Source organism: Coturnix japonica, chromosome 14 (genome assembly GCF_001577835.2).
Source record: "Coturnix japonica isolate 7356 chromosome 14, Coturnix japonica 2.1, whole genome shotgun sequence".
In the NCBI taxonomy this organism is placed as follows: domain Eukaryota; kingdom Metazoa; phylum Chordata; class Aves; order Galliformes; family Phasianidae; genus Coturnix; species Coturnix japonica.
This window is the reverse complement of record NC_029529.1, coordinates 3,279,705-3,299,614: the sequence shown is the minus strand read 5'-3', so window position 1 is coordinate 3,299,614 and position 19,910 is coordinate 3,279,705. Positions and strand designations below refer to the sequence as shown.

The window sequence follows — 19,910 nt, the reverse complement described above, 5'->3', positions numbered from 1 at the left end:
GTTGCTCCCTGCCCGTGGGTCGTGTCCTGCGTGGACCCGCCCATGTCCGCTTCTGGTAGGTGGGAGTGCTGCCCGTTTCCTTTGCCGTCCTGCTGAGGTGTGGGGTGGAAGCACCGTGATCCCCACAAGCCCCTCACAGAGCTGTGTCCAGCAGAGCACTGCTCAGCCTGATCAACATCCGGGCTGACTTAAAAAATTAATAGCAAATTAAAAAACAAGCTGCACTTCTCTTGCTTCCACCAAGTGCCAGGTTCAGGAGGAAGCCCAACAACCCCTGCTTGGGCAGATCTGGCTGGACTGTGCCATGTCCTATGGAACCCACATGATGGGCAGTCCCTCAATACAGGCTGAAAATGAACCCTACTGAGGTTCCCCCATGGCTGCCAGCCGTGGCAACAATGCTGCACTGATGAGATGCTCTGTTCCCAGAGAGAAATGGGAGCTGAAAGGGAACGCTGGGCTGAGAGCTGCTCCACGCTGTGCCACCAACCTGATGTTTAACTGGCACCAATGGCAGGGCCTCTTTCTCCCCTTATCCTAGTCCTGGGGTTTTCTGTGTCTGCTTCAGGGAGGCAGATTTGGGTTTGGACCTGTGCTGCTTTGCAATGCCATAATCAGGGGCTGCTGCATTTTTGGGCAGGGCCCTTGTCCAACTCACATTTTTCCTGCTGTCACGTGCTCCATTCATCTCTGGCACTGCATAAACAATGTTATAATACCAGGCAGGACGAAGCAGGGAGGCTGCTTCCTCAGACAAGCCCCAGCATTGGCCTTCCCCTGTTTTTGGGATATGTATCACCCTGCTCAGCCCTCTAACACTGTACCCATGGCCAGAAGTGCTGTGGAAGACTGTGGGCACAGCTCTGGAGTTGTATGGTACTGCCTGTAGCCAAGGAGGGACCCATCCTGCCGCAGAAGTGTCCCATAATAAAGGGAAGCAGAAAAAAAAAATAAGCAGTTGGACCCTACAGACACAGGAACCAAATCCCACACTTGCCACTTCCCACTATTGCTGAAGCCCAGCCTTTGAGCCTCTGTTTTCTTTTCCTGTTCTCCTTTTGTCTCCAACCCGATGGCACAGCAACTGCAGCTTGAGAGGCAGCTGAAAAGCCCGAGCAGCGAAACCCTGAGCAAAGAAAGAGCGCCTTTCTCCAGGAGCCAAAAGGGGAGGACACGCACTTGTCCCCCGACAGCTGCTCACAGCCCCGGGGTGGCTGGGGACACACGCCACGGGCAGATGTTGGGGTCCCGGTTGGTGCCATGGGGTGGGTGACAATGTGGGCTCTGTGCATCCAGAACACTGCGCCAGGGGCTGAAATCCACTGTACTACTGGCACAAGGGTCCCCTGGGGCCAATTCTTATCTCATTCCTGGGATGGAGTGCTGCAGTGCTGGAGAAAGCATTTCTTTTGTTGGCACTGTCCCGCTGGAGAGCAGCTCCCCAGGGATCAGCTGTGTCCTTGCAGGTTTCCTCTCCAGGCACCTGGCCTCCTTGATCAGCCCACACCCAGCATGGGGGTGTCTGGAGACAGGGGACAAGGCAATGGGATGATGGGATGAGTGGTACCCAAAGAGGCAGCGTGATGGGGGGTGAAGAGATGAGAGATCCCCATGGGAACCCCTCTGTGCAGTACCAGACAGACAGACAGCGGGCAAAGCCACCATACCAGCTCTCTCCCATTGCAAATTAACCCCACCAAAACCCCACACTGATTTTCCCTGGCTGCATTCACCCAGGGCAGGGGCTGCTGTGGGCCATCTCTCTTTCAGCCACACCATGGGATTAGGTTTCTTTAAATTGGTTTAAACCCTCTGCATCACCTCCCCTGCTGCAGCCTGACCCTGGTGCTCGATAGGTGGTCCATAAGAGGCTCACAACTTCTTGGGGATGTTAAAAAGGGTAAATAAATCCCCGATAATAAAGTGTTCAGGTCATCGGGGAGAAGCACAGCACTGGAGCTGTGAATTGCATTGAGATTGTATAGGAAAAAAAAAGGGGTTAAAAGCTTTGTTGGACACAGAATTCACCACGATCATGGTGTTGTGGGAATTTAACAATTTGGCCCCATGCACTTGGATGTGCAATGGAGGAGAAGGAGGAGGGCGGCTGGGAGCCACGTTGCTGCTGCCCACCCCATTCCCCACCTTTCTTTTTTTTCTCTCTCTGGGATTTTCTGACAGCACAAAAGAGACTTTGCAACAATTACTGGTAGGAAGCCGGCAGCATCCTGCAGCAGAGTTCTGTGCTGCCATCCTGGGTTTGGTTAACTTCTCATTGTGTGCACCAGGGAACGGGGCAGTGCTATTCAGACCCAAGGCAGGACTCAGTTTTTGTTCACATATTCAGGTTTCCTAACTCCTCTGTAAATATAAACCCTCCCCACCCCGTTGTAGTGTGGTGCCATTGGTGAGTGATGAGCTGTCCCCATCTCTATCGTTGGTGACACCCAACCTGTGGGTGCTGCGCTGTCTTCATCTCCATCCCTGTCTGACCCCAACCTTCTCCAGCTCCAAAGACCCAATCTGAACACCATGACCCCTCCACAGCATCAGACCCAAAGGCTTCTCCCTTACCCCTCGGGTCCCCTGGGGTTTTGGGGACAGGATGATGTGCTCAGGGAGCGCTAAGATCCCATGGGGCCAGGGGTCTATAGAAATGCAAAGCGTTATTATTTCCCTGGGCTGAAGCAGAGGCCTGAGAAAGGTTGAGTGAGAGAGGCAGCGAGTGGGGAACAGCGGGGGATTTAGATCCTGAAAGGGAGAGGGGGGAAAAGCGGGCGAAGAGCCCCATTGTGTGGCGGGCAGGGGGGGTCACGAGTGAGTTAAACTGGTTAATGTATTGGAGCAGCTTCCTCTGAGCTGCTGGGGGAAAGCAGAGCCCTGCAACAAAAGGCTGGGGGAGCATTCTTGTGGGGAAAGTGGGCTCTCTTTAAAAGGATTTGATTTCTTTTCTGTCAGTTGAATGGAATTTGGTGGTGACTCCTTCAGGTCTAAGAATTTCAGGCTTTGGTGGTGGCGGGAGGGGACAGTCCCCCTCTCATCTCCATCCCACATTCTTCTCCCACCAGAGCCATTTCCAACCCCACTGCCCCCAGATCAAGGCCCCATTGCTGGGAAGGGTTTGAGGACTCACGGACACACTGGAAGAAAGGCGGGGGCGCAGGAGGGTGGTCAGCATAGATTCTCGTGCTCACCATTCAGATGGGTAGAGGGGAGATGAAATGGGGGGGGGTCCACGCTGGGTCAGTGCCTCTCCTGGGTCTCCATGGCCAGGGTGTGTGGTGTGCTTTCCTTAGGGCAATGGATCTGTTGTGTTACAAATAAAGGTGAAAATAGGTGTGGAAGGGAGAGTGCACTGAGGATGGACAGACAGACAGAGCTCCCAGCTCACACCAGTGATGGTACCTCGGCTTCCCCCCAAGTGGATGCATGGTACTGGGGCTCCTGTCCCCAGGGCAGCAGGCCCAGAGCTACCCCTCCCCTCCATCTCCACACCTGCCCCAATAAATCCCAAGATCTTCCTCTCCCAGCTTCCCTCATGATGGATGGGGTGCCACCCTCCCCTCCCTGCTCACAGCCACCTGAACCTCCAGGTCCCGCAAAACCTCATGGTGCAGAAGGACCCAGGATCCTTTTGGATCCTTGCCCCAAGCATCTCCACTCCTACTGCTCCCCAGTGAAACCAGGGCTGCCTCAGAGCTCCTGCATCCACACACATCAGATATATGTCACCCTGCTCCTGCATTCTCACCAAAGCTATTTCCAACCCCCCCGCGGTAATGTGGTTTATCTCCAGGCTCCCACAGCTCCTTGGTTTCTCCATCACCCCATTGACGAGCACTCTGTGACATTCACCCACCACTTTCCCTGCCTCCCCTTGGTGGTCTCTGAAAGCCCCTTCCCCACATCCCACAGCCCCAGGAAATCTTTTGCTCTTTTCCCACCTCCCCCCCACCCCAGCAAAGGGGATTAAAAACCACAGTTCATTTTTCATGTGATGTTAGTATAAATTGGAATTTCGCTGCTCTGGTTTCCGGGAGCCAAAGCTGAGAGGGTGGTATAAGCTCAGTGCAGGGCAGCGAGGAGGAGGGGGGAGGTGGGAAGTGAATGGGGAAAAGGAGGCAGGAGGGGTAGGGGGGGATGGGGGGGACTTGCGGGGGTGTGGACAGGATTAAAACATCCCATTAGAATTTCTGTTTTTGGAAAGCTCACAAAAATGTTGACATGTAGCATGACTAACATAGTGCAAATGTCAGCCCGGCGCTGCGAATGGGGGCCCTCGCTCTCCTCCCAACACCGTGGCCCCCTTTTAAGGCAAAAACATACAATGAACGGCACAATGGCCGAATTCCAGCGAGCAGCGCTAATTGTTCTTCGCTCACGTCGGGCTAATTGCTGTGCAGAAACCATTCGTGCCTGGCCTGGATCCCACGTGTTTTTACCCTTTAATTGGGAGCCAGGGCTGGGAATTGGGATAAGATAAAGGCAAGCAGGGGCTGAGCTGGGCTGGGTGCCCCTGTGTGGGGATGGGGACGTGCTGCCTGCCCCATAGAGCAGCCCGGCCCTGTGCCAGCTCTGCGCAGAGCTCAGGGTGTGCAGGGGGGCAGTGGGATACTCCAGGTCCTGGTGAGCCCCATGTGATGGAGAAACATTGGCAGCAGTGAATGCTCACCAAAAAGACCTTCATCCAGCTGCTTGGGGTCTGTCCCAGTGGGATGCACACAATGGGGTGATGCACACAAAGGCCTGTGCGCAGCTCATCACCCAGTTCTGTAATTAGAAGTTCTGTCCCTTTGCAGACAGTGAGTTCAAAGATTGATCAGGGGAACAATAGAAAGGCAGGAAATGCCTTACAGTGGCTGCCTATTGTCTTCCACCTTCTAGGGGAACTGGAAGTTTAACTATAGTCTTCCTCTTTCAGGTATTCCTGTAGGGTTTAGTCCTCAGAGGATGCGCCTGGACCACAGCATCGTCCTGGAGCTGGGCTCCATTGTTCTGAAGAATGTGCACGTGGTTTTCCCCTTGAATAGTTCCTCTGAGACCCAGAAATAATGCAGGGCCCCACGTGGCCAAAGGGTTTGCTCGTGTGGACACCAAAGTGCATACCAATGGGTTCAGGGGGCTCTGCAAGATCATTTTGGATCGGTGAGACAAGTCTGGGGATGAGGGATGTGCTTGGACTCTGCATCCCTCCTAGCCTATGGTTCTCAGCTTTCAGATCTCATTCCAGCTGTGAATGAAGGGCAGAGATTAGCCATGAACAGAGGAAGAAACCATCCAAGACAGGGAACTCCAAACTTCCAGGGTTCCCCTGCAAATCAGCATAGCAAGGGCAATCTTTGTGCTTCCATGAAAGCTCTTAAGTGCACACACAGCCCAAGGACAAGGATGTTGTCAGACACTGGAATTTACAGCAGCAATTTATTCAGAAGAAAGGCTCCAGGTGAAAAGGCCTGAGACTTGATGAGAGGAAGAATTCTTCATAGATGCAAGCAGAATACTTATAACTCAGCTTTTGTTCTTGCTGTGGTTCAACCCAGCTGCAGCAGGATTGCCTTGCTCAGAAGAACTCAGAACCACCCCTTAAACTTCACTAAAAACATGTTTTTAAGCCTCTGGGGAGTTAGCTTGCTATGACAAATCCTTCTCTTCCTTGAAATCCACCCATGCCATGGGATGGCCTTGTGGTGGCCAACCAACAGCAGGCGATCCTTTTGGGAAGAGAATATTTTCAGCCCAAAATGTAGAGAAGCCAGAATAAATCCACATGGCAATGAGGAGAGTTCAGAACATTCCTTCCCATGTTCTTGTTCTCACGTTCTTGATCTTGGATACTATTGATCCCAGGCCCCCCAAGCCTCACTTGTGCTTCCATCTCCATATGCTCCCACCAAGGTGCCCAGTGTGAGGTGCCCATCTGAGGGTCTGAGCAGTCCTCTTGGAATTACTCTCCCATACATATAAGTTCAGTGCAAAGAACCCAGCCAGGTGATGGGGAAAGATGTTCCCACCACCCAGAGCCTTCAGACCTGGATTTATTTGCACAAGGAGGAATCCAAATCCAAATATTGCAGGAGGTGCCATGGGGCTCGTGGGCAGCCTGTGCCACCTGCTGCCTGGAGCCAAGGTGCAGGGGGAGTCCCATGGGCTGGGAAACCACGGCAGAGATCCATGCTGTCATTCTGCACATTGCAGTCACCTGGGGAGGGCTGATGTCAGTGGCTGTTCCAAAAGCCTGGTAGCAAAACGCAAGGAAACTCTTTATTGCCACTCCCTGGAGCTTGAAAAGGTTCTCATCAGGAAGGGTGGAGGCAACATGGTTTGTACTCCTGGAAGGGACAAGGCGTCCTCAGCGGAGCAATTGCTCCTCTCGCTGCAGCCTCAGTCCTGCGCCTCGTGAGCGTCCCCTGACCTCAAAAGAGCACACCTAAAAATGACAAGGGCATTTCTTTTGGGTTTGTCTCAGGTGTTGTCCAAACAGGGAATGAGCAGCCATCCCCCACCAGGAACCACCTGTGTGTGAGTTGTTTTCTCTGCTGGAAAAAGGACTTTAGCCTAAAAGGAGCTCTCCTGGTTTGTACAGTCAGAATACTGTGGCTTTTATTCTGGAACAAGCACAGAGCCCTTGTGTGAAGCAGGGAACACTCTGAGGGCTGGGCACAGACAAGCTGTCTTTTCCCCCAAGCCCAAACTGGGGCAAATGCAAAAGCCAGACTCCAGCCTCTACTACAGGCAGGTGTTCCCCAGGCCCATACTCCTGGTGCATCCCCAAGGGCACAAATCAGTAATGCATGGGGAGAGAGGCTCCTGAGATGCCCACTACCACACTCTCCCCTTGCACTGCGTGCCTGTCCCGTCTCTTTTTGGTTTGAACTCCTGACATCTCAATCCCCGGTCTGATGGAGTGCGCGGCTGTCAGCTCTGCCCACCCTAATCTGCTCATGGGGCTCCTAGGAGGGCTCTCAGGAACCATGGAGGAGGTTTCTCTTTTTTTCACATCTAGTAAATACAAGAGCCGGTTTCACATTTGTTTTTCTTTCAAACTCGAGGCTTTGCAGATATTAAAATATAATCCAGGAAGAATTTGTTTTGTGAGGGAACAGTGTGGGATCGCCGAGGGGAGAGGGGTCATGGGGGAGCGCAGGGAGGTGGGGGAGCAAAGGGATTTTCATTTCCCCTCTGAGTCCCCTTGGGATCAAACCTTTACCTCCCTGTTAGTGGCAGTGGGGACTATAGGACGCACTCTGGGCTTGTTGGCTGTGGTGAAGACAAAAGGAATACTCTTGGCAGGTGGTAAGAACTGGAGAAGAGGTGGGGACCATGGAGAAATGAGGAGAAAGGAGAGAGATTTCTCCTGGTACCAAGTGATTGCTCTGGGTTAAAAACAAAATAAAACAGAAGGAAAAAAATAAACACCCAAAAATACAAGAAAACAAAAAACAAAAGCTTAATTTATGTTGTAGGTAAACAGAGGAACTGATGAGGCAGGACAGGAAGGCAAAGCCCCGTCAGAGTCTTGTGCCGCTCCGGGAGATAAACAAGAACTCAAGAAATGAGAAGAGTCTTAAGGTGATGGCTCAACGCATGAGGAAATACGGGGCAAAAGGCAGCTATCAAGGAGAGGAGGCTGGAGAAGGGCAGGCTGCTCCGAGCAGTGAGGTCAGCACTGCAAAAATAGCACAGGGAAGCTTCCTGCAGGCAGCCAGCCGCGAGTGCACATGGCCCTGTGCTCCTCCTGCACACAGGTGGGCCCGGCTCCCAGCCCAAAATTGGGCTGAAATCTCCCAGCAGCACCAAGTTTCACCCACAAAGGGCTCCTCTGCTCCTATCGCACCTGTAGCTGTGCTTTATTTCTGAGGGAGTGCTGCCAGCACAATGCTGCTCCATTGGCGATGTCCTGTTGGGTTGCCCTAACTGAAGATCTCATCCTAAAGGCATGAGGAATGTGAGGCTTCGTCCACTGAAAACAGCTATTTTTCTTGAATGAGTACCAAAACTGGCCCTGGCCATTTGTCAGTGCAGCAGACAGACAAACAGACAGACACCCTCCCAGCTCGGTGGGATCCCCAGCTTGGTCACACAGAGAACTCATCACTCCAGCATTGAGAGGCACAGCGCTGGGACAGCAGCCAGCTGAGCAGGGCCCAATGCTGGCAGAGCACTCTGTTTGGGTTCCCGATGTGCCAAGGGTCTTAAGGCTTGTTTGGAGTTCATCTCCATGCGGCGGGTTGGATGGAGTCTGCCTTTCTGGTCACAAGCAGTTGGATATTCATAACCAGTCCTGCACTGTGATAAACAGCATCCATAAATCTCTGGGCATAGCCAAGGAAGCCTTGTCTTGCATTACTCCATGCTGCCCCTTCGGCACTTTGAACCTCTGGTGCCCTCACTAGCATGGAAGACTTAATCAATGTCCTATCAAAAGGAGCAGAATAAATCTCGTTATCTTACGAGACAAGGTCACACTCCCTGTGTGGCCATTTGGCAACAGATGGGGCTGCTCCTGGGTTGTCCTCTCTTTGCAGGAAGTCTTCCATCAACTTTTGCAACACATGAGACTCTATTCATCTCCAAAATGCAGTTTCAGCAGTCGGCGCTGCCTTGGCTTGCTCAGTGGGGTCACTTCTCAAACTTCCCATTACGGTCCACCAAGGATATAACATGGCATTGTGTCCAGCCTTGTCCCTGGGACCTCATCACTGATAAGACCCAAATGAGATCCCTCTGAACCTTCCCTGTTGTATATACCAGACAAAATGAGAACAGATGTATTGTCCTCGCATCTGTGTTAGTTCAGAGCTAGACACCCCAAACCCAGCCTTTACTTCTCCAATTTATCTTAAATAAGACTTTCCATCTTGGTCTTGTGGGCTCAGTTGGATTGGTTTTTCAAGCTCACCTGCCCTCTGTTCTTGCTGCTTTGCCTCCTTCCATGATCCCAGTGATTCATTACAGGATTGCAGAAAAGCCTGGCAAAATCTCTGGGAAAGCAGCCTCTAGTATCTGTGAGTCTGGGGTCAGAAATCCAATTTTCCTGTCCCATTGGACAGGCTGTCCAAGCCATGGACCTGCCAGCCCCTCCATCGGTCTATGGGCAAGGACAGCTGTGCAGGCAGAAATGCATATTTTGAGTTGATTTTCCCTTTCACGCTCAGACAAGGAAGAGGATGCACAGCTGATAACCACTGCACTCATGGTGGTGTTTATTTGCATTTCCAACAGCCTTTGATAGAGCCAGGCTCCTGCCTGCACTGCCTGAGCTCTGGGGAGCAAAGGGACGTGGGAGGACCATGTCCCCATCCGGGATGAGACAGGGCTGTTGGCACTTTCAGCTGGATGCACATTCCCTTCAAGGGACAAAGGGACACGTTAAGAGTGGAAGAAACTGTGCAGCCAGCAGGAAGGAGGGGGCTGAAGAGGACTTGACTTCATCACCAGTGGGGAGAGAAGATAGGGATGGAAAACCATATTGCATCCAGCTCATGCCCCATGGGGCAGAGGATGCTGGGGCTTTGTGTGAAGGAGCTGCTCACCAGGCCTCCCAACACAGAGATATGGGTTCTATTCTACCTGCCACCCTATAGCCATGACCCAGTTTCACTGTGACATTTCTCAACTGCTGACTTTTTCCTTTTTGTCCCCCTGCTCACTGTTCCCCTCCCTCCCCCTCAGCACAGGCATTTGATATTTACTCTCGGGCTGGGAGGGACAGAGGAGGCTTTTCCTTGCCTTGCCCCTGCATTGTTCTCCTTTGGTATTTGGGAACAAGTGTGACATTCAGGGGAGCCACAGCGGACAAAGCCTGCCTGGAGGTAATGGTAGCACAGGCGGCTGGATCGGGTATCAGCGGACACAGGGCATCCGAGAGCTTTTGACTGTGTCTTTTTTAGGAAGAGCTTTCTCAGCCTGGTATCTCTCAGATTAGGTTTTGTCCCCAGAGGAGCCCGTTGTGTCTCCTTTGTGAGTGCAGCTGTGGGAACCCACGGTGTGGTTCAGGCTGGGAGTTTTAGGACAATGCAGAAAGTCACTGGTACTCCTGGCTGACCCGACTTGTCCAGAGGGACTGCTTCCCAGCGAGGAGCTGTCGACATCTGTTTGCCGGCACTATCTCTTCTCTACTCAGATGTCTGTAGAAGAGCAGGTATGCATGGAAGCTCTGTGCCCTTGGCAAGCAGCCCCAAGCCTAAAGCATGGAGATGGAGAGGGTGAAACACACACAAAGGAATGGATGGTGATTGCTGATCACTGTATAAAAATATGGTTGGAGGAGGGTGCATCCTCTCATTCCTGGTTCTGCACTAGGGAAATAGAAACAACTCAGAAAACTCAGTGATCATTGGAGAAAGGCATGGGGAGGCACAGGGCTGCCAGCATCACAGAGCCTGGTGTGCCCCTGCCCATCAGGGTGGGAGGATGCCAGGAGCACCTACAAGTCTGAGGAGCCTGTTTTGCCTCTTCCTCCCGAAGAAATCAGCACCCCTCCCCATTAAAATATTTGATGTACTGCAGCTCCTGACTGCATTCAGACCCTATAAAGACAGTGCTGGCTTTGCACTGCCTCACCAGCAGCACCCAGCCCATGACCAATTCCTTATCTCCAGCCTTCTCATGCTTACAGATCGATTCCTCCCTCCTCTCTGTTGAGTCTCTGTTCTGGGTTCAGACAGGCTTTTCATCACATTTAATATCCTGGCCCAATAAAACACTGAAGTGCTTGAGAACAAATAGGGCTGTTTACTGGCTTAACCTAAGCAGGGGCTGCAGTTGGATCAAGGCATTTCTCCTCCTGACCAGGGCTTCCTCCACGTCTCAGTGTCCTGGATCCATTCCTCAGCATCATCTGCGGTTTCTCTGCACTGCAGCACACTGTCATTGAGAATTTGCAGTTTCCCATTTGTGGCACACTGGTTTTGTTTAAGGTGACAAATGATCTCCTCACTCTGTGATAAAACAATTTGCTCATCCCAGGCTGCATCTGCTGCTTAGTTGCAGCCCGCCCTCGGAGAGACTTTTGTTTCTGCTCAGCATCTGCACTGCAGCTGTTTGCCATTGACTTTCCCCTGTTGTATTTAGCAGCCAGATACCCTCATCCTACTGCACTTCAACACGTTGCATTTCCTTCTATTATTCTCAGTTCTCCAAACCAGGCCGCTCCTTTCTACAGCATCGAGGAAGAGCAGCACTCTGCTGAGCTGCCCCCATCAAGTTGGTGTGGTCCAGCAGGATGGGTTTGGTGGGAAATGGTGAAAGTGAGTGTGTTGGGGACAATGGGGACAGTGGGGGACACCAGAGGGGTGCGTGCCTCCAGGATGGCTGACTGGGAAGATGACCTGATCTGGGAGGGATGCTCTAGGATGAGCAGAATGATCTGTGCTGCAGATGGGGAACAGGAGACCAGTCTCTCCCTGGGGCCAACAGCCTGCAGCCGCTGTGACATGTGTGAGTGTGCAGCCCTGGACGAGGTGTCTGGGAGCAGTTCCAAGCTGATGCAAGCCAAGCCGGCTGCCGAACACACGCATCCTCCATGCAAGGAAAAGATGTCTTAGCGAGGACACAAAGTGCTCAATGGGCAGGTCCCTGGATGGAGCCACTTCCCTCCAGAACATCTGGAAAACCGCTCCCCTGCTCCAGTAAACAGGCGTCCAGAGGAAGATCTGAACTAGCACTGTCCTCCCTTAGGGATGTGGTGGAGCCAAGGTAGGAAAATCCAGCGGGATAGGAGGATGTAGGCTCTCTGAGAATAACTTACAGCTGTCCTGGATGCTTGGAGACTCAGAAGGCTAAGGAACGTGTTGGCAAAGTTGCAGATGTCATCAGTCCTCTTTATTCTTGGCAAAGGGATGGAGGAAATCACAGTCTCTGTGGGATGATGGAGGCTCACCTGGAGGCAGGCTCAGCCATTTCTCCCACCTCTGTGGGCAGGTCTCCAGGACGGGCTCAGGACAAATCCTAGAGGAGCCTCAGGACTCCAGCGATGGGATATCTTTAAAAATCATAACATTCTGCATTGGCAGGGGTGGGTCACTGCTTTAAGAAGCAAGAAGAGAAGAGGCATTGGTGTACAAAGTCCTCTAAGGAAGGATAAAGCAGAGCCAAGAAAAGGACCTCACATCCTCAGCCCTAGGTAGAAACCTGGAAAAGGTGAGGGCTGTTCCACAACACAATGCAGTACTGAGAAGGGGCTGCAGTGCACAGAGAGCAAAGGGAGGTTTTGCTTCAATCTCCGGTAACAGTAATTATGTCACAGCTGCAGAGGAGATGGCCCAGAGCTATTTCGCTGGAGATTGCAGGCTGAGATAGGGGTGAATCAGGCAGATTGACTCTGTCTTCAGAGAGGGATAAGCAAGGGGCCTATTCTCCAGCATGGATGGAGGTGGAGCCTGGCCTGCACAAACTGGAGGAGACATCGGGATGAGAGCATCTTCACTGTCCCCCTGGCCACCCTGTCATCAGGGACAGGTCCAAAACACATGGCAACTAATTGCAGTGTGCTCCAAATACCAAAGATGGATGTCACACCTGCTACCACAGAGAGAAAACAAAGTGGAGTGTGATGCTGAGGTCCTGCTCCAGGATGGTGCTCCAGCCTTGCCCAGCAGCTTCTGGCATGGGAACTTCCCATGCAGCTCTTAGGAAATCCAGGAGCCAGCTAAGCTCAGCTCTGCTCAAAGCACTGAACTATCACATTGTATGTCTCTTTTTTGTGACACCCTTGGCTAGGATGCTCTCCACCCAACGCACTGCTTTGTGCGGTGAGCACAGCATCTGTTGTTGGGGTATAATTCCCTGCTATGGAGAAAGGCAGAGCCAAAGTAGCCTTCAGGGCATACTTGGACCAAGTGAGCCCAGCACTGGGCTGTGGGTTAAGGGGTCAACACTGAGCTTAGGAGACTTTAAAAAAAACAAAACACCTACAAGAGCATATTTAGGCTGAGAACTGCTGAGCTCTCCCTGGGATCCCTTCCCAGCCCCTCTCTCCTTCATGGGGCTCAGCACTGCCTTCTGTGAAATCTCCAAGAGACAAAAGGCCCTTTGGGCCCAGCATCAGCCACAGCCCATCGCCCATGCCTGGGACAGAGGACAGGACCATCTGCTCCGGGGCAAATGAGCCCCATGGCCAGATGCTCCACTTCTGTAAAAGCTTTGGAGCCAGTTCATGGGAACAGCTTCACTCTCCCCCCTCTCCCTCCTCCCACTCCCATTAACCTCTTTACTGCCACTGATGTGTTCACAACAACATCCAAGGCAGGAGGAGAGGGAGGTGTGCTGGGAGCCTGACACACTGGTGTGAAGTTTGCCATCCTCCCTTCCCCGTGCTGCAGCCATGGGCCGGGAGCCCCAGGCTGGCAGGAGGCTGCGGGCTGCACGGGAGCAGAGTGGGGGCACAGCAGGGTGCCGGGAGGAGGTGTCAGAATTGGCACTGGCATTGGGAAATGGCCCCACAGGGGGTCTGTGCCAGCCCGTTCCCACGAGCCAGTCCCAGGGGTCTTTCCCAGGGTTTCCCTTGCATGAGCACCAGCAGCATGGCCCACCGGCTGCAAAATGCCCCAAGAGTGAGGAATAAATTTCCAAAGACAGCTCCTGTCCTTCTTCCATGCACAGCAGCCTTAGAGTCTGGGTGTTCACATCTCTCAGCCATGGGACACAGATTCTTCTCTTTTCAATTCCCCCTTTCACGGGCATCCACCAGCCCTGTGGTCCCAGTTCCTCAAGGAGCAGTGCCATGGTCTTTCCTCCTGGTGCTTTGGCTCTTCTGGGGAATACAGGAGAGGTCTCTGGGGCCACGGTCCCCACCAAAACCTATCTATGCCCTGCTCACTCTCAGCATTCTGCTCCAATCCATACAGCATGCAACAACCCACATCCAACAGCACGGCATGGCACAGAAACCCAGAACTCCCCATTGTGCTGTCAGCTGGGAAGAAGCCATATAACCTCTGTATTCCCTATTACTTCCAGTGACAGAGAGGGGATAGCAATGCCATCTGGCAAGGTGCTCCCACATAGCACCCAGTTCTGCCTGTCCGGAGCACAAGGATACACCACCTGTATGCCACAGACACCACAGAACAACAAGTGCTCATTCAGGCTGCATCCAAACGCTTTTCTGCCCCTCTAAAACTGATTTCCAATGACCCAGACCACCAAGGGTTAACGCCACCCGCTCCATAGGCCGTCCTGATGTGGGGGTGGGGGGCACAAATCACAGGTGGGATGCGAGCTCCCAAGACACAGTGGCCTTGCTGGAAGAGACCTTGACTACTGAACCCTGAACAATCTCCCCATTTCTGGCGGAGCTTTTCTCGCCCTGGTTCCCACAGGGCTCCACAGCCACGCCGCACCCCCAGAGGGTCACACGCTGCGGCTGCATCGCGCCCGGCGCAGTGGGAATCCGATTAACCACCGGCCCCAGAGCAGGGATTGGGCAAGAACGCGGGCGAGAGAAGGGCCCCGCGCCCTGGGAAGAGCTTTCCCACACTCCGTCCCCCAGCACTGGCGACGGCGGAGGAAATGGTCCATATCTAAATGTGTCCTGATAGCCGCGCTAATCTAGGGCTGGGTGCGCGGCGTGGGGCGGGAGGGCTGGCAGGGCACACGGCCGCGTTCCTGCAGCACAAAGGGATGCTTTCACCCGCTTGGGCTGCTGGAAAAGCAGAGGGACCAAGGGACAGCGACCGGTACGTGGGGATGCACGGTGCAGCCATTCACAGCTCTGAAATCAGGCACCGAAAGGGACAGAAAGTGGTTTCCCAGCAGCCAAAGAGCATTTTGGGCTGGTTGCTGGGCAAACTCCAACTGCAATCCTCTGGGATGCTCCATGGGACGGGGTCTCTCTGCTCACTCTGTACCAACAAAAAGGGGGGGGAAACATTGGCCAGATGTCAGAAAGAGCTCAGCTCAACTGGAAACATCCCCCCACCAACACCACAATGTTCTGTTCCCTTTTTGGGGTCTTTCTCACCTTTTTCACTCTTCTTTCTACATCAGTGCTTCTGAAATAGAAAATAAATTAAATATATATATCTATATACATATAAAAAGAAAAGAAAAAAAAAAACACCAACCTATTTTGAAATGAAGAAACCATCAATCTTTTGTCTAGAAAAATGTTGAAACAAGATGTTTCGACATCTTCCAAATGATTTCCTTTGCTCGTTTTGGCTGAAGCCCTGCATTTGCATTTGACCTGAATTTGCACATTGTTGCTTCCCCACAAAAGGGCACATTTTTTGTGAACTCAGCCTCACACGTCAGCTGTGCAGCCAAGCTTCTGCAGGCAGTTTGCACAATGAGGGAATAAGGAGCTGGTCAGGGTGAAGGTGAAGATCCTCTTAAATCTCACCTCTGTGCCACATAGAATCATAAAACTCCTTTTTCCTGTCCCCCCTTTTTCTGCCCCGTCTCTTTTTGCCTCCTCTCTTGGATGCATATAGTGAATAAATGTTGTTGCCAGCATGGCATTGAAATTGTCAGAGCCCTGAAGAGCCCAGGAAATCACAAAGCCCAATGCCAGGATGGGGTGATGCCCCTTTGGAAACCATGCTGGCCATCCAGGGCAGGACAGTAAGGTCACCGACCTCGGAGGTGTTCCAGAATCATAGAGATGTGGCACCTGTGGACACAGTTACTGGTCAGTGTGCATGATGGGATCTGTTGGGGTTGCACATGGGGATCTTAGAGGTCTTTCCCAACCTTTGCGACTCTGTGATTCTAGGATAAGGGGAAATTTCCACCTGGGAAAGAAGTGCCCCAGTGTTCCCCTGCTTCCCAAGCCTGGAGGGACACGTAGGGCCAGATGAGAGGGAGAAGCAGAGCTGCCAGAAAAGAGCATCCCTCGCCTGATCTCCCTTCAGTTCACATTAGCAGCAAAGTCCCCACCCTTGTTTGGATCCCCACCATGCAGTTCCCACTGCCTCTCTGCCACCAGTAGGGCATCTTCCCCTCTCACTATCGGCCATGGTACCAGGTGAAAAATCCCAGCACTGGGAGCTGGAAAAGTAATGGCCTTCCTCACTTGTACCATGGAGAGGGAGAGAAGGCAGCCTTCCTGTGCCTGGCAAACCTTCCTCCATCCTCTCTCTGGGCCCTGTTGCAACGTGCCCGTTTAAACGTGTCTGAGTGTCTCACTGGGGAGATGGACTGGAAAACACCAGGCAGATCCAGGCAGCTTGCTCCACAGGGAAAGCTTTCAACACATAATAGTCTTGGGCTGGTTTGACGCCTGGTGTAAGACACAACTGAATAAAAACATGGAGAAGGAGCTTGAATAGAAAAGGGCATCTTGAGAAACAGGCAGCCTTTCTTCCCTCTAATGCAGTAGAAGCTGCCCCAGAGCTGTGTGTGCGTGGAGAGGGGCTCCCATTTCATCTCAGTATGAAGGCTGCCACTGAACATTAAAGTAAATACATAATTCCTCCAATTCCTACCCCGTTGCTATGGGGACACGATTTAATTAATCACAATGCCCATGCCCCACACACCACAAAGCTGCCTGGGAAAATATGATGGGTATCTCTGTATATGTCAATGCCCTGCCTAGCTCTTGGTTTTACTCACTTCCAGAACGTGCCAAAAGCCCTGGGAGGACGCGTGGTGTAACCTGGGCTATAGGCACAGCAGTTCTGCTGTGGTTTGGAGCAAGAGAGAAGAAGCTACCCAAACTGGATCCCTTGCTGTGGCATGCAGACTGGGTGGAAAACCCACACACATGAGGAATTTCCAGAGAAGAAAGGGGAGAGTACAGCCCACCTCTCACCCACCTGAGGCACCCTTTTCCCACACCCCAAATTTACTCAAATCCCTCATTTTTCAGAGGAGAAACTGACTCTGGGAGCTGCATGGGGACTGTGGGGAGACCCATGGAGGGGACCTGGCAGCAGCACAGGAAATCCAGCTGTCAAGAAGGCTCCAGCAGGCGCCCATCCCTACCCTGCAGCAGCTTTTTCTGGTTTGCGTTTCAGACAGCGCTGATCCTGCTGGCCAGCCCTTACCTGCCAGCAGCTGTCAGACACCACAGCAAAGAGTAGCCCCAAGGCACGAACAGCCCGCCGTGGGGCCGCACCTAGATCCACCTCCGTGATGCAACCATGTCTTACTGCACAGCTGCTCGCCTTGCTGCCAACAGCCCCCACGGCCCTGCTGCAGAACAGGGCTCCGAGCTCCCCTGCAAAATGGGAGCTTGGCAGCAGCCCAGCTGTGTGCTCAGCCCCAACCTCGACAGAGAAATCTCAGCAGAAGTCTGAGCCTGGGGAGAAGCAGAAGAGGCAGGAGCTCAGCTCAGCACCAGGAGTCCTCTTGGAGAAGGGCTGAGCATCCAGCCTTTGTGAGGACCTCAATGCATCATCTGGGCCAGCTGCACTGGACACTGGGCTCCTGTGGGATCAATTACAGTTTACTTATCTCCCTGGACTTTTGCCTCAATTCACTGCCTGTAAGCACCGCCCGAGGAGAGCTACAAGGAACATCAGAGGCCTTGTGCTGTGCCTCATCCCTCACACACATCACACACCACGGGACTTCACCAAAGTGAGAAGGATGAGGCCCTCCAGGTGCTCTGCTCCTGGTGGTGGGGACCTGACTGCTCCTGAGAGCTGCAAATAAAAGGAAAAGTTCAGGGGATAAGGCTTGACTCAGTTAGACAAGGGCAGGATGGATAAGCAAACTCAAAGATCTGATCCAATGTCCCCATAGCCACCACACATACCAGGGAAAAGTGGTGAACTGAGCTAGGGAGCTCAGCTGGGGATGGTCACCCCACTGCTTACACAGGAACCCTGAGGCAATATGACAGCAGGAGCTATGTCCTGATGACACCACTTGTTATCACAGAGCTTCACTGCCATGCTTTGAGGCAACACAATCGACCATGCTGCTGCCTGCTAGGAAATAAAAGGATGACCTCAATCAGGATCAGATTTTACCACTCAGGTCCTGGTAAGAGTTGGCACAGGATGGCTGTTCTGCTATGCTAGCAATAGAACCCAGAGAGCCTACATCAGTGCATACCTGGGAACAGCATAGACACCTCCACAGAAGGACATGGACATATCCAAAGACACAAGACATATGAACCCAGGCCTCGAAGGACAACGCCGGGGGCTGATGAGGAAGAAGAGCCATCTGGCAGCTCCAGGCATCTTGACCCCGTCTGGAGGGACTCACCTCTCCGGCTCATCTGGAGAGTTTATTTTTCCCTTGGTGCTTCCCGTTGGAAAATGTAGGCCCTCATTCCCATTCCTGAGCTCCCCGGGGAGCTGGAGGATTCCTTCACTGTTTTTACAGTTTGCGTCGCTTCCCCTCTCCCTGTTTTCCTTTTCCTCTTATCCGTGACACGAAGCTTAACTAAATCCAGGGGAGGGGAGAGAGAAGGAGGAACAAAACCCTGACTGTGACTCACCCTCCTGCACGATGCCCCAGCACAGAGGCACATTTTCAGGTGCAGTGAGAGCTGGGCACTGCCCATGGGGCAGCAAGTCTGGCTACACAGCATCCAGTCCAACTCTTCACTTTTTTTATGGGATTTCCCAGTCTCCTTTTCCCAGTACTTTCACCGCAGCTTGGGGACAAGGGGGGACAGCACTATAGGGAGCAGCCCCAAATCAAGGGCCATAAATCACTAGCAGTGGGAACAAAGGCGCCTGTTGGACAAGGAGGGAGCAAGAGGCATTGCTTCTGGCTGCCTGGATTTATGGCACCCTCTGGCTCCTTTAGCAATGGACACATTCGACAGAGGACTGAAAGCAAGTCTTGGAGGGGGAGATAAAAGGCTGGGGAGGAAAAAAGGATCTTCACTTTTTCTTCTCTTTCACTTTTTCTTCTCTTTCACTTTTTTTTTTTTCAAATGAGAGGAGGGCAAGGAGGAACCGTGGCAACACCTCAGGGCTCACGGAGACCCCACACCCACCATCCTTCCCCATCCCACAGTCCTCAATAAACCCCACCTCAGTGCCCCTGAACATCCCACACCCATCACCTGCACTGTCCAGCCCACAGCAGGAGAACTCCTTCCTGAGGATGAGATCAGCCACAGCTTTTGCCCTCGGTGCAGAGAAGGAGGCAGTGAGGGAGGGGAGGAGGGCGACCCTGTTAACAAACCCGGGCTAAACAAGCTGCTAGAAGCTGCAGGAGCAGAGCACGCCCTCATTGATATTGAAATCAGGTGCAATCCATCACCGGGAACAGGGGCCTTTCATGGGCAGCTGAAAAGAACCACTCTCAAAGAGAAGGGGAAAAACTTGTTCAGGGGAAGGGCGAACCAAAGCGTGGCAGGTGTGGTATGGAGAGGGATGCTGTCAGCACCAGACCGTGATTCATTGCTGTGCCATCACTGGGGCCGGTGCAGAGTGCAGGCAGCAAAGTGTCCCCTGGGCTTGGAGACACACTGGGTGTTGTCTGGATCTGCCACACATGGGGGATGGTTCACATCCCAGGTTGGGAAAGCTGGAAATCCCATGGCAGAGCTGGGAGAGGAGAGTAAGCCATTGTGCAGCCATGGGACATGAACATCTGGGGAGACCTGAGCTCCTTCCACCTGCACATGAGTGAAAACACAACACAAAGTGAAACTACGTTTGGCTTCTTCCATCCCAAAGCAACTTTCCCCTGAGCCCAAGAATCACTGGCTCCAGCAGATCTGTATGCAACGGGGACCCCCTGGGTCTGCTTCAAATGGTCACCACTGGGAGGAGAGGGCACCAGACAGGACCTGTCCATGGGCTCCCCCAATACTGCTTCCCCTTATGCTGCAGATGCAGCATGGGCTCAGGGCCCCAGTGCTCTCACCCCACAGGGTGCTGTATGTATGCAGGGTCAGCCTGGAGTCATCCTGCCTCAGCCAACGGCTTTAAAGCGGAGTAATGCCAAATCTATCCCAGTGTCCCATCGCTCAGCCTTTGGCCCCAGCTCCCCGC

At 52.9% G+C, this 19,910-nt stretch overlaps 1 long non-coding RNA gene across 1 annotated transcript; it reads right to left on the bottom strand.

Moving 5' to 3' along the window:
- Window positions 1-8,041: 8,041 nt before the first annotated feature.
- LOC107320547 lies at window positions 8,042-19,069 on the bottom strand. The gene is made up of 3 exons (XR_001558307.2): window positions 18,974-19,069; window positions 14,963-14,993; window positions 8,042-14,843 (listed from the first exon to the last, which is right to left on the bottom strand). It is a non-coding gene; the product is annotated as an uncharacterized LOC107320547 (long non-coding RNA).
- Window positions 19,070-19,910: the final 841 nt, after the last annotated feature.